The sequence below is a fragment of the Eubalaena glacialis genome, chromosome 6, assembly GCF_028564815.1.
Source record: "Eubalaena glacialis isolate mEubGla1 chromosome 6, mEubGla1.1.hap2.+ XY, whole genome shotgun sequence".
Lineage (NCBI taxonomy): Eukaryota > Metazoa > Chordata > Mammalia > Artiodactyla > Balaenidae > Eubalaena > Eubalaena glacialis.
The window spans coordinates 79,726,603-79,739,551 of NC_083721.1; the positions used below are offsets into that span (position 1 = coordinate 79,726,603).

At 42.4% G+C, this 12,949-nt stretch overlaps 1 pseudogene; it reads left to right on the forward strand.

Moving 5' to 3' along the window:
* Nucleotides 1-2,539: 2,539 nt before the first annotated feature.
* On the forward strand, nt 2,540-12,949 carry LOC133092992 (abasic site processing protein HMCES-like; annotated as a pseudogene).

Below are 12,949 nucleotides of genomic sequence, written 5' to 3' on the forward strand. Positions count from 1 at the left end.
TTGTTTGATTGTATGTTATTCTTCCTAGAAATATTTAATAGAAAACTACTGTAAGACAACAAAATTGTAAACCGTTTCAATCTAATAGACCCATTTAACAGGTCAGAGAGGTTAAGTGACTTGCCCCAAGTGACACAATGTCACCATCCAACTAGAACTCAGATGTTTTCCCCCTACACCCATCTCCACTTATCTTTTCACTAGAAAACCCCACCTGATTGTCTCTTTCCCCTTAAGTCCTCTGGATGTTTTTCTTCATCATTTTCAGAAAGCCACATTTCCCTCCCATACCTCCCTTCAGAAAAGAAACAATTCTGGGGTTGAGAAATCTCATACCAGAAACAATATACTCTTTAACTTCACACTTTGTTCTGAACAGCAGGGCAGCCAGGCAGACACCAGGCTCACACACCATTATGAATCTGTCAGCAATTAGAATTCTAAACCCTATTCGGTTTTTACTTGCTTCAATCAACTTGTCACTGCAGTGAGGATTATCTACTTTCTCAACATAAACATCAACAGAAGTGAGTGCAATGGCTTGCGTCCTTGGCGACGGCACCGCCAGGGAGAATGTTAAATAGAACATTCTGCAGACAGGAGGGATCTGGGGCCTTAATGGGCCATAATTAGAGGGGCAGAGCCTACACTAGCCTTTGTGTAAGGCTTCAGAATTCCCCTCCTTAGGATGGGGAGACATCTTGGGACATGCAAGGAGACTGCTGTTGTCTGCTTCTCCCTTCTCTGTTTCCTGAGCTAGAGAAAGAAAGGAAAAAGAAGAAAATGTATCCCTGCAATGTTTTCACTCAAAACCAAAGGACTTTGGGAGTCATGCCATTCAACCCCCTTATTTAGAGGATTAGGAAGCTGAGATCCAGAGAGGGAAGGCTGTGGCCAAGGTCGAACCCATGAGCCCAGTGTCCTGACTCCCAATGCTGAGCCCTGCTCCCTTCAGGGGGAGTAGAAAGGTTCTGAGTCACAAGCCACATTCTAACCCAAATACCCAATGATGCAAAAGACCAAGCAACACAGTGCCACGATACGAGGACAGGGCAAGCCCACGGTGCCAGGGTCACCGAGAGAAGAGATTCACTCCACCTCAAATCCATTGTGAAGACAGAGAGTGTGTAAGTACACAAGTAGCAATTAATTTGATTCCTTTCAACAAGTTATTTTTTTAAGGATTATCTAAGGAACTTAGAGTTAGGTGGGTCAAGACAAAGAAAGTTTGGTATCTTCTACTACTAAAAAGAGCTAAATTATGTATACTAACTTATTTAATCTTCATAACAACTTTACGAGGTTAATACTATTATTTTAGCCTTTATTTTACAGATGAAGAAACTGAAGTATGGAGGGTTGGGTACCTTGTTCATGTTTATGCATATGGTAATGGCAAAACTAAGATTGGAACCTAGATGGACTGGCTCCAGAGGCCCCACTCTTAACCACAAGAGTAGGGTGACAAACCATCCTGATTTCCTGGGACTGTCCCCATTTTAGCAATCAAAGTCCCATATCCCAGGAAACCTGTCAGTCCTGGACAAACTGGGACAGTTGATCACCCTACGCATAACTATACTGACTCTGTGGTTTGTCAACGATTCAACCCAAACCTCAAAAAATGATCCAGTTAGTCTGGTTGCCATATCTGTCTTCAAGCCTTGTGAGGCTGAACTCACAGGGAAGAACTTAAATATTCATAGGTGCCAAGTACTCTTATGAGCAGTTTTGAGGCTTTATGTTATTTAAATTCTCACAAGCACCCTAGAGGAGGTATATGGATAAGAAAACAAAGGATCCGAGAGGATTGGATCAGTTGCCTAAGATCTTAGTGTTAGCAAGTATAAAGCTAAGATTTGAACCGAGGCAAGGAGGAAGATCTTGGGACTTCTTTATAGAGAAATAGCTAAAATGAGGGAGTCTCAAAATCTGAAAGTCTTACCTACTTGGTGTTTTTTTCTGGATGTGGGAATTCACACCTAGAAAATTAGATATAACTCTTTGAGAATTCCCTCTTTCTGAGTAGAGTTTTGTGCTTCCTCCTCCTTCTGACTCAGCCATGGGATATAGCATCAGCGGGCCACAAGTTGGCACCAACACCCTCAATGCCCTCCCCATCTCCATGCTGTGTCCACCCTACTTCCCCTCTTTGATGATCACTCCCCTGCCATTGTGTGCATGTAAAATTCTTACCCATCCTTTAAGACCTGGTCATATACTACGATCCCCAAAAGCCTTCCTTGGACTTAGTTTAAATTAATCCTTCTCTCGTCTTCTTTCCCTTAGCCATCTTAAACCTTTTAAAAATAGGTATCCCAATCTGCCTTATTCTAAAGTCACAGTGTGCAAGGGTGGGAGAGGGCCATGCCTGGCTCTCTTGTTGTGTTAGGGACTCCACCTCAGCATTATCTTATTTCCTCTCTCAGTAGTTCACAGGACAAGAGACAGCACCTGCACACAGCCCGTAGTTTGACAGCCTCTTGAATGAATATATGTATACATCAGTGTGTTTAGTTATGAACTATGATGTTTGTACATGGAGATTCGGGTAAGGAAAACAATATCTAGGATGTTTGTGTATGTCAGAGGATAATTTCTTTGGCACTTCTAGGCTCGGTTTTTCTCCCAAACTGAAGCAAACGATTAAGGCAATTGGCTCAATGTTTGTAGTAGGTACCTAAGTCTATAAAACTTGTCTAAAGTATCTTTGCAAAATTACTTAGAGTTAAGAATAATGATTATTAAATGGTCTAATAGAAATAAATACAGGGCAAGGAGTTAGTTTCCACTTTCTCGGTAATGACCCAAACTCACTGCGTAAACTTTGGCCCTCTTTTTGCCCAAACTGTAGGATGATGGTGGTAGAATTACATGATTTCTAGGATCCCCTCCAACTCTACATGCCTATAATCCAATAATTCTAATAATTAGAGCAAGTCTTCCCCCACAGGGACATTCTGTTTCCTACTGTAGCCTTGGCATCCGGAACATTCTGGTTGAGTAGTAGTATCAATAACAAAGTCAAGGACCAGTCAAAGCCACTGAGGAAGAAAAGGGTGTTCTGTCTGAAGAAAGGAAGCCAGAGATTCTGGAGGGACATGATGTGTGAAATGCAGGCTGGGGGTTAATGAGTTTGAGGCGTGAAACCCCAAGCTTCAGGGCCGCATTCTCTGGCAGTGTTGAGCACGGCGTGTCTCCATGCCCTCTGTGGCCGAGTTCTATTTTAGAATGTACTCGAGCTTGAATCCTCTTAACACAGCTGTGACTGTCTGTTAAATTTTAGGCATGGTTCTCCATTCAAGCAAATGGCTCTTGGTCTTACATTGCCAGACCTGGGGAAAAGCAGCTAGAGGACGGCAGACCTGGAAACTGTCAGAGAATTGATTGGTAGTGAAAGAGGTGTATTTATTGAGATTGAGATGTAGTCAGCTTAGCCCAATGGACCAGGGTAGAGAGAAGATTGTTCTGTGAAGGTCAGAAGCAAATGGGATGGGGAAGTCTCGCTGGACAGCCCCACCCACCAAGAAATGTTTCATTCAGCATTTGAGAGCCCCTTAAGCCTCCTTAGCCATTAACGTTCCTTTCTAGCTAAGACACACCTCTTGAGACCTTAACCCATGGAAAAAATGAGAGCACAGTTGAGTCGTTTCACCATGCTCCCACCCTTCTCCCCTCTGGAATCCCTTCCAGGGCCCAAAGTGCCGAGCTGTCAAGTCTTGCCCTGAATGCTTTGGTTAAGTGGATGCCCAACCCAGCTGAGGAAGCTGTGTCAGGGCTGGGTTAAGCCCTCCAGCTGCTGGGAAGAGCAGAAGTGGTCACCACGGAAAGAAGCCCCTCATCAATCTTGTAGTGACTCACAAGATCACTGGGATGCACAGGGGACTAGAGTCCCTGGAAAGACTACACCTTTTTCCTTGAGAAGAGATGACTGCATTCTTGAAAACCAAGGCAGCTGCTTCTAAAACGGAGTGAAAATAGCCAGGGTTGCTTCTGCCTCCTGAATTTAGGCATAGATGCTATGTGCCCTGAGACTGTGAAGGCAGGAAGGTCCCCATTTGTGTGGATTTTGCTACTGCAGCCAGTTCTATTTGACACAATTCAATGTCAGAGGGAGAAGAGAACTCTGGGTGTTACCTAGTCAAACTCTTATTTTTTAAAGGAATAACTGAGGGGCCAGGGGGTGAATAACATGTCCAAGGTCCATATTATGAATCAGTGGGAAAGCCAGGACTAGAATCAAGATTTTGCACTCCAGATCTGTTACTCCTTCCACAATCCTAGGGTCAGAGTGGATTTTTTGTGAAGCTAATAAAGATTCAATTTCAAAATACATCCCTTAATGGGTCCATTCTGAGGCTGTGAGAGGGGCCCTAGCAATGTACTCCCATGGCCATTTTTCTTTCCTTTTTTTCCTTAATTTTCAAAAGTAAATTTTATTTAACTGAAATTGGCTTAAAGTGCTGTTCCTTTCCATTTTGTCTCTCCCTTTATCACTCGTCCCCTCAAGTTGGGTGTCAGAATGACCACGGGCATTTGTGAGATATGGTTAAAGGGACGTTGAGGTAGGTTAGCATTTAGCTGTGGTTAAGCAGGTAGGATAAAATTATATGGTTCCCACTCACTTTCACGAAGAGTTAAGTTATCCCTTATCTTGATTTAAGACTGCCTCCACTTCCGTAACCAACTAGCAACAAGAATCAAAGAAAGGGCAAGACCAAAGTTCAGCTCCTATGAAGATACAAATGGTCCCTCAAGCATCTGGCACAGGAAACATGAGGGTATTGGAGAAGAACAACGGTTAAAATATGTAGAGTCAGGAGGTAGTCCGTGAAAATTCTTCCAAATCTCATATCTCATATGTGGAAGAAACTTGATGAATATTTTCCATTATCAACAATGAATTGTAAAGCTGAATGAAACTTTTCAAAACTATTAATAATAATTTTATGAAAATACACTTCAATAAACTGAAGAAAAAATGAATTAACTATTCTCCTTATGGAAAATATTTTCTTTTTCCTGTTTAAAAAGCACAATTTATTGCTTTTAGTATATTCACAGAGTTGTGCATCCATAGCCATCAATGATTTTAGAATATTTTCTTCATCCCAGAAAGAAACCTTGTACCCTTTAGCTGTCACTCCCACCCTCCCCACCCCCCAGCCCTGGGCAACCACTGATCTACTTTCTGTCTCTGTGGATTTACCTCTTCTGAACATTCATGCACATGGAATCATACAACATGTGGTCTTTTATGACTGGCTCCTCCCACTCAGCATCATGTTTTCAAGGTTCATTCATGGTGTAATTTGCATCAGTGTTTCATTCCTTTTTATGGCTAAATAATACTCCACGGTGTAGATTACTCAAGACCATCTTCCTTGGTTATCCTTGGAGAGACCAAGGTGGATGGTTTGAGGGAACCTCACTCCTGGACCCCAGACCTCCTCAGGTGGAACAGCCTTTGAGGATCAAATGCAGAAGGAGACACAGATCTTTTTTTTACTTTCTTTTTTTTTGGCCGGGCCGCTCGGCATGCAGGATCTTAGTTGCCCACAGTGGAAGCATGGAGTCCTAACCACTAGATCTCCAGGGAATTCCCTTTTTTTTTTTTTTTTTTAACTTTCTTAAAAAACAATCTGTATAAGTGAAATAGGTACCAAAATCTCGGCATTATCATTTTATTCTGCTGTTGCAGCCCACACTGTTGACTTCTGGCTTAGGACCCAAGGCCATCTGCTCCCCTTGTCGTAGGAAGAGGTAGTCAAATAATATGCAGTCACAATGAGTATGAACGAAGTATTATATAAGTGTGCTAATTAACAAAGGTATTATGTTATTTTCTGAATTTTTAATTTTGTAGTAAATTTCAGGTTTGTAATATCTATATTTTTTAATATTTTTTCTTTTTTTTTTTTAAGAAAGGAATGTGTTGGATTTGAGGCTGATGCTTTTTTTTTTTAATTTATTTATTTTATTTTTATTTTTGGCTGTGTTGGGTCTTCGTTTCTGTGCGAGGGCTTTCTCCAGTTGTGGCAAGCGGGGGCCACTCTTCATCGCGGTGCGTGAGCCTCTCACTATCGCGGCCTCTCTTGTTGGGGAGCATAGGCTCCAGATGCGCAGGCTCAGTAGTTGTGGCTCACGGGCCTAGCTGCTCCGCGGCACGTGGGATCTTCCCAGACCAGGGCTCGAACCCGTGTCCCCTGCATTAGCAGGCAGATTCTCAACCACTGCACCACCAAGGAAGCCCTATATCTTTTAATATTGATTGGGGTATTTGATTGGGATGTATTTTGCCATTCAAAAACATTCATTTTTGTGCCTAATTTTGTATTTATAGTATTACAGTCTTTTTTTCTCAAAGAGAGCCCCCTTGTCATATAAACTGCATAAAATCTGGATCTGTCTCCTGCCTGAGATACCTCTTTAATGAGTTTGCATTAATCACAGTATTACTGAAAATGATAGGAAATATCCTGGGTGGGTTTTGTGGATCAGGAACCCATTACTACTGCACAATCATGCTAGCATGATCCTCACTGGAATTTAGCAATTTAGAAGAGTGTTTGGAGTCATTTGCGTTGTGCACGAGAGCAGTTCCCAATGCCAATTCATTGGGGTCAGTTTCACTGCCGGTAACGGAAGCAAAGGCCTCATAAGACTTCACTATTACTCATCAGTGTTATGTTTGTCTACACCTATCTCCCAAGTAACCAAACCACTTAATCTCATTTCCTTTTACCACATTCAATTCATCTTCCAAATATGCACACTTGCAAAATATGTCTGGGGGACAGGTTATTCTACCCCATTTTAAAGAAGGAGAAGACTCAATGATAGGGGTGAGTTATTGACATTCAAATTACTCAATTCCATCTCTGATATGTTCTCTACTCAAAGAGTTGCTGTGAGGGGCAAATAAAATAATGAGTATGAAATATCCTAACCCAGACACTGGCACATGAGTGCCCAGTAAATGTTAGTTTAATGTTGGATGATTCTTTACCTATAGGTAAGCATTAGCCAACTTGGGTTCATGACGTACCCAGATGCTTGGAGGTATTTCTGCAGTTCCTTGAAAGAAAATGTGGCCATCGTACACAAGCTTCAGATCTCTCTGCTCCAAAATGAACAATGGATTTTAAGCCTAAAGCAAGAAACCCAACTCATTACTTTTTTGCAAACTTGAGTGGTCAGGGAACTTTACTGAGAAAGATTTGCAAGGTGATATGTCATCAGAAAACCTAACTTGACTGTCAACTTCCCTACTTCCTAACTGCAAGACCTTGGTCAAGTCATTCTATTTATTTCTATTTTGATTTCTTTACCTGCAAAACAAGGATATTAATAACCTATAAGCCTGTAAGAAAATCATAAGATACTATATGGTAAATTTGGAGACATATAGACAATGAGTTATTATTTTTTGCACCATCAAAGTAAAACGGAGAACTAAAGCAAAGCACAGATAATTTGTCTCACGTTCCTCCTTTCACAAGCCCCATCACTTTTTCCCTCAGAATTACTAAGTGCAGACAAGTGTGACACACTTCATATGATTCCAGAACAGAATGTAAATGTTTATAACCTGGATAAGGTAGAAGTAAATGCATATTTGACAAAAGGCAAAAAATAAGAGTTGCTGGAGAAATCTAGAGTTATCTCATCAACATCTTTATTTTCACAGAGGGGAGATGAAATAGAAACTAAAATTGACAGAGAAATAGAAGTGAAAATGTATTATTTAAGTAACAAATTTTATCAACAGAAAAGTGAAAATAAACAGGTAGAGAGGAAAGAGAAGTGTGAAGGATAGTGTATGTGAACTAAGTCTGGTCCTTTCATAGAAGACAGTCAACAGATAATATCTGATATTGATGAATCAATATAGAGAAATAGAAACATATTTTTCAAAGTTATGAAGGTCACTACCAGCAGAACCAGAAAGAAAGGCTCTTAAGATAAGTTACCACTAAGCTGGAAGTGGGAAGAGGTGAGTTGGGAAGCTGTTGGTTTCCAACACAACTCTTTGGTATCATTGGATTTTCTTTACCATTTGATAAAATATGAGAGGGAAAAAAAAACTCAAAAAAGCATGTGTTCTTTTTTATCTTTGGTGGCATCAATATAAGCTCAGATATTCAATAGTGCTATTATTATTTCATTTTCAGCATCTTTTTCTTTATTCTTATACCTGTGCTATTCAATAGGATAGCCACTAGACACTTGTGGCCACATGAAGTTAAATTCGTTAAAATAAAACAAAATTTCAGTTCCTAAGTTTCATCTGCCATATTTCACGACAAATGGCTACTGTGTTGGACAGCATAGAATTCTGGAATTTTCCATTACTGCAGAAAGTTCTATACCCTCACTCTAAGCAATTTCATCCACACTAAAGGTTTCAGCTACCACTCATTCTTGGATGACTCCCTGGCCTTTATCTCAAGCCAAAGATCTTGTCTCCTGAGCAACGTACCTTCACATGTACCTGTTGATGAGACAGGAATATTTTCACTTATGTCCCACAGCCCTTCATACTCAACTTATCCAAATCTGAACATGTTGTATTTCCTGTGGAAGTCATTTTTACTTCCTACATTCTCCACTTCTCCTGTTGGAATCATCATCTGAAAAGTCACTAGAATCAGTTGGCTGGTGTCTACTGCTTGCAGCTCACTTTCCCTGAAGCTGATGGCAGCCTGGGAGAGCCTCAGCTCATCTCTTCTTCCTGATACACTCCTTCTGGCCAGAATACCTACCAGGTCATCATGTTCTGCTTATTCTAGGTGTGGCCTACACTTCTGGTAAACTAGCTACACTCTAAAGCTGTCAAGCTCCTGGCTGGTGCTCTGGGCATCACTCAGCTAGTCTTCTTTATGATTTTTTTTTTACCCCAGGATAATGCCATTCCTCACTTTCTGTAATGATGACACATTCTGAGTGTTGCTGTGTGTTTTTGATTTAACCACAAAAAAGTCTGGGAATAAAAAGACTTTTGGTAAAATCAAAATACTATTTCTTTCTAAAGTCAGGGAGAAGGCCTAAGTGGGTATGCTGCTCTATAAAACCAGACTACAAAAAGGCAGTGTTTTCCTGGAAGCTTAAACAAGTGCTACTGACATGGATTGAAACCCAAATGCCTATGAGATCAGCATCATAAAACACATTTACCAATTACCTAGGTAAATGTGTATGGTGGAGGAGAAATGTGGATAACTTCAAGGAGTTTATAATCAGGCTGAAAAATAGTTCAACAGTTATCTTAAATATGTCAGGTTAGGGATTCAGTAAAATGGCCAGCTCAACATCTCTTCCAACCTTGTTTTAGTAGGCTTTTTTTTTTTTTTTTTTTTTTTTTACTGCTGACGTTAGAAAGCTAAACATTACAATTCTCGGATTCCTTTGTAGCTAGATTCTGGATATTATTAAGTTCTAGGTTAATCCAGGTCTTCTACCAATGAGTACAGAATCTTGACCAAGTTTCTTAGCCTCTTTGTACTTTTACTTTCCTCATTTCAAGATGGAGGTTTGACATTAATATTATATTGAGAGATTTATTCGAGGATTCATTGATGTAATGAATACAAAGACATTAGCACCCTGCTTGGTACCTATAGATACTCAATAAATTCTTGCAATCACTATTAAGAGGAATAAATGGAATGCTCTTCCCATGTCCTACTTCAGAGTAAGTAAGGAGGAAGGGGGCAGAAGTTGTCGTATTCATTTTGCTGGTACAGATCTAGCAGATGTAAAGAGGCTCTGAAGCCAACAGTTCCAGGAAAAAACTCCTGGTTATTGAATTGTAGCTAAGGGGCTGTGTTCCTGGTACCTGCTATTGTGATAGCAGCCTCCTGATTGCCTAGCTTCTCGTGTATGGCAGAGATAACTAATCCTTGGGTGCGCCAGTTTTGCAGTGTTGTTCTGGGAATCACTTCCTGAGTCCCAGCCTGTGCCTCCAGCCTTTGTAACAATGTTGTAAATACTTAATTCCATATATTAAAACACTTTGTGTTTAAAATTGTGAAATGGTTTCTATTACGTGGAATGGTACCCAACCTGATATAGGCAAAATGGAAGACGGCATCATGTCTCTACCACTAGGAAGCAGTGGTGGCTCTGTGAGACAATGTGTGAGAGTAACTGGATCACACCCCTACTCCAGATATGTTTCCTCAGTTATAAACTAGAAAGTAGTCTTGAAGCAGAACATGGAAATGGAATTCCATTTACTCTGCCCACTAGGAGGCATTTTCTTCAGCATCGCCTTTCAGGACCACCATGGAGAAGATGTCACAGCTGTCCACTTCCAGGTGATGCAGCAAATCATGCAGAGCCATCTATGAATCAGGCTCATTTTTCTTGCCTCAGTCTATTGATTGTAGGGAACTCTCCATGAAGCCATAGGTGTAGGTTGAGAGAGAAGAAAATGTAGTAGGAATAGGTACCATTGTTCACTTACTCATGCAGCTTGCTTGGCCCTCTGGACCTACTTGAGCCTTATCAGGTATATGTCACCTCCAACTGATAAGAGAGGGCTGCTGTGCATGCCTAAACTTAAGACTTGGTGGGTCAGACTACATCCAGTTCATTATGGGCAGCTTAGGCTGCACTGCAACTTGATGGTGTGTGGTCAAGTGTTCAGTCTCTACGAGGGCCCAGTAGCAATCCAAAAGGAAAACTGTTATCTAAAAGAATGGGATATCTTTGCTTAATATCCTAAGGTCTATCCAGTGATTCATCTGGAGGTGCTGGCCAAAGGTTCCCTGCAGCATTTCTATCTGCCACAGAGATTTTAAGCACCATTGGATCTACTGGGGATATAGCCCAAGTGACAAAGTAGCTTTCACAGCAGACTGGACCAGTTGCAGAGCCTTTTCCTTTTCTGTCCCCTACTCAAAACTAGCAGCCTTTGGGATTATTTGATCAATAGGTTCAAATAGCAGACCTAAAGGAGATAAATGTTGCCTCTATAATCTGAGGAACCCCATTAAGCACGGTGGCTTTTTCTCAGTGATAAGAAGGCAGAAATTTGCCATTTCCCTTAGGAGGCATATCTGAACATGTCCCAGACCACTGACACCCTGGAAAAATCACCAATGTGACTTTTGGTGATATAAGCCTCAGAATTTGGAGAGATTTGTGTCACACAAGTTTTGGAATAGTTTCTACTTCCTGTTCACCTGGTTAGGTCATCACATGATAGCATCAGGAAAACAGACCAATGCCATGTTTTACAGAACAGAGAGGTGATCAAGTTTCCTATTGACTAGAATATGACATAGGTTTAGAAGGTTGAGGTACATTGCTGGTCCTAACACCTGGCAGTAAACTGCCACTGATGATTTTTAATATCAAGTAAAAAAAAACTTGCCAGATCAATAACTGGCAATACCAGGTGCCAGGGAATTTATTGTTTCACTCAAGTGAAAAAAAAAAAACACATCTGGATCAACAATTGTAGTCAGAGTCAGCACGTGATTAAATGTACAATAATCTATTCTCATTCTGCATTGTTTCTAGACTTATAACCAAATTCAGCTTCTAACAAATAAGCAAAAAAAAAATACTATTAATGAGAAGGTGTAAAGTGCCCCTAAATAATTTTGAGGTTTTGCCAATTCATACTAACAGAAAACATGTATGGGAACTGATTCGAAGCGTATTAGATCTAGGTGGCAGCAATATAATGTTGGGACAAACAAAATGTCATTGATTAGAGGGCACCAGGATAAGATTTTGAATTCAATGTGTTTGAGTCACTAAGAATGGCTCCAACAGGGGGGCCTGGCGCGGGGAGCGCGGGCGCGCAGAGAGTCACGTGGGCGCGGGGCCTGATGCGGAGGGACCCGCAGTGTGAAGGCGGCGCGGAGGCCGTGCAGGCGGCTGGACTGCCACCTGCCCAGGGAGGCCCTCGCCAGGGCCTGCGCCTACAGGGACCGCCAGGGACCCGGACCGGTACTGCCCCTCGTACAAGAGCCGGCAGTCCAGCAGCCCAGGGCTCCTGTCCCGGCTGCACTTGGAGAAGGGCGCAGACTCATCTGAGCGTATGGTTGCTGCCATGCGATGGGGCTTGGTCCCGTCTTGGTTCAAAGGAGCTGATCCTCCCAAGCTGCAGTTCAACACTCCCAGCTGTTGTAGTGACACCATAACGGAGAAACGGTCCTTCAAGGTGCCTCTGGGAAAAGGAAGACGCTGTGTTGTTTTAGCAGATGGATTCTGTGAACGGCAGCCATGTCAGGCAAGAAGGCAGAGGCAACCTACTTCATCTACTTCCCCCAAATCAAAACAAAGGTCAGAGAGCGTGGGTGCTGCATAGGGACCTGAGGACTGGGAGAAAGTCTGGGACAGCTGGAGGCTGCTGACAATGGCTGGGATCTTTGACTGCTGGGGGCTGGGGTTGGAGGGGGTTCTTGTATTTTTACACCATCATCACAGCGGATTCCTGCAAAGGCTTGAACGCCATCCACCCCAGGCGGCCTGCCATATTAGATGGAGAGGAGGCAGTCTCTAAGTGGCTGGACTTTGGTGAGGTCTTAGGTCAGAAGCTCTGAGGTTTAGCCACCCCACAGAGAACATCACCTTCCATCCAGTCTCTCCCTTGGTGAACGACTCCCGAAACAGCACTCCTGAGTGTCTGCTTCCTGTGGACTTACTGGTCAAAAAGGAGCAGCAGCCAGAAGATACTGCAATGGCTGGCCACAAAGTCACCCAAAAAGGAAGACCCCAAAACACTCCAAAAGGTAGAGTCAGATGTGCCCCAGTGGTCCAGCTGGTTCCTGCGGAAGAGCCTCCCCCGCCCCGCCCCCCCCCGCCCCGCCCCCCCCCCAAGAGAGGCGGGGCAGGACTCCTGGAGCGATGGCTGAAGCGGAAGAAGGAGGGGCGGGGTTGCTTGGGAGGAGGTAGCACAGTGTTAAAGAGTTGTGGCTTCTTGGGGGAGTGA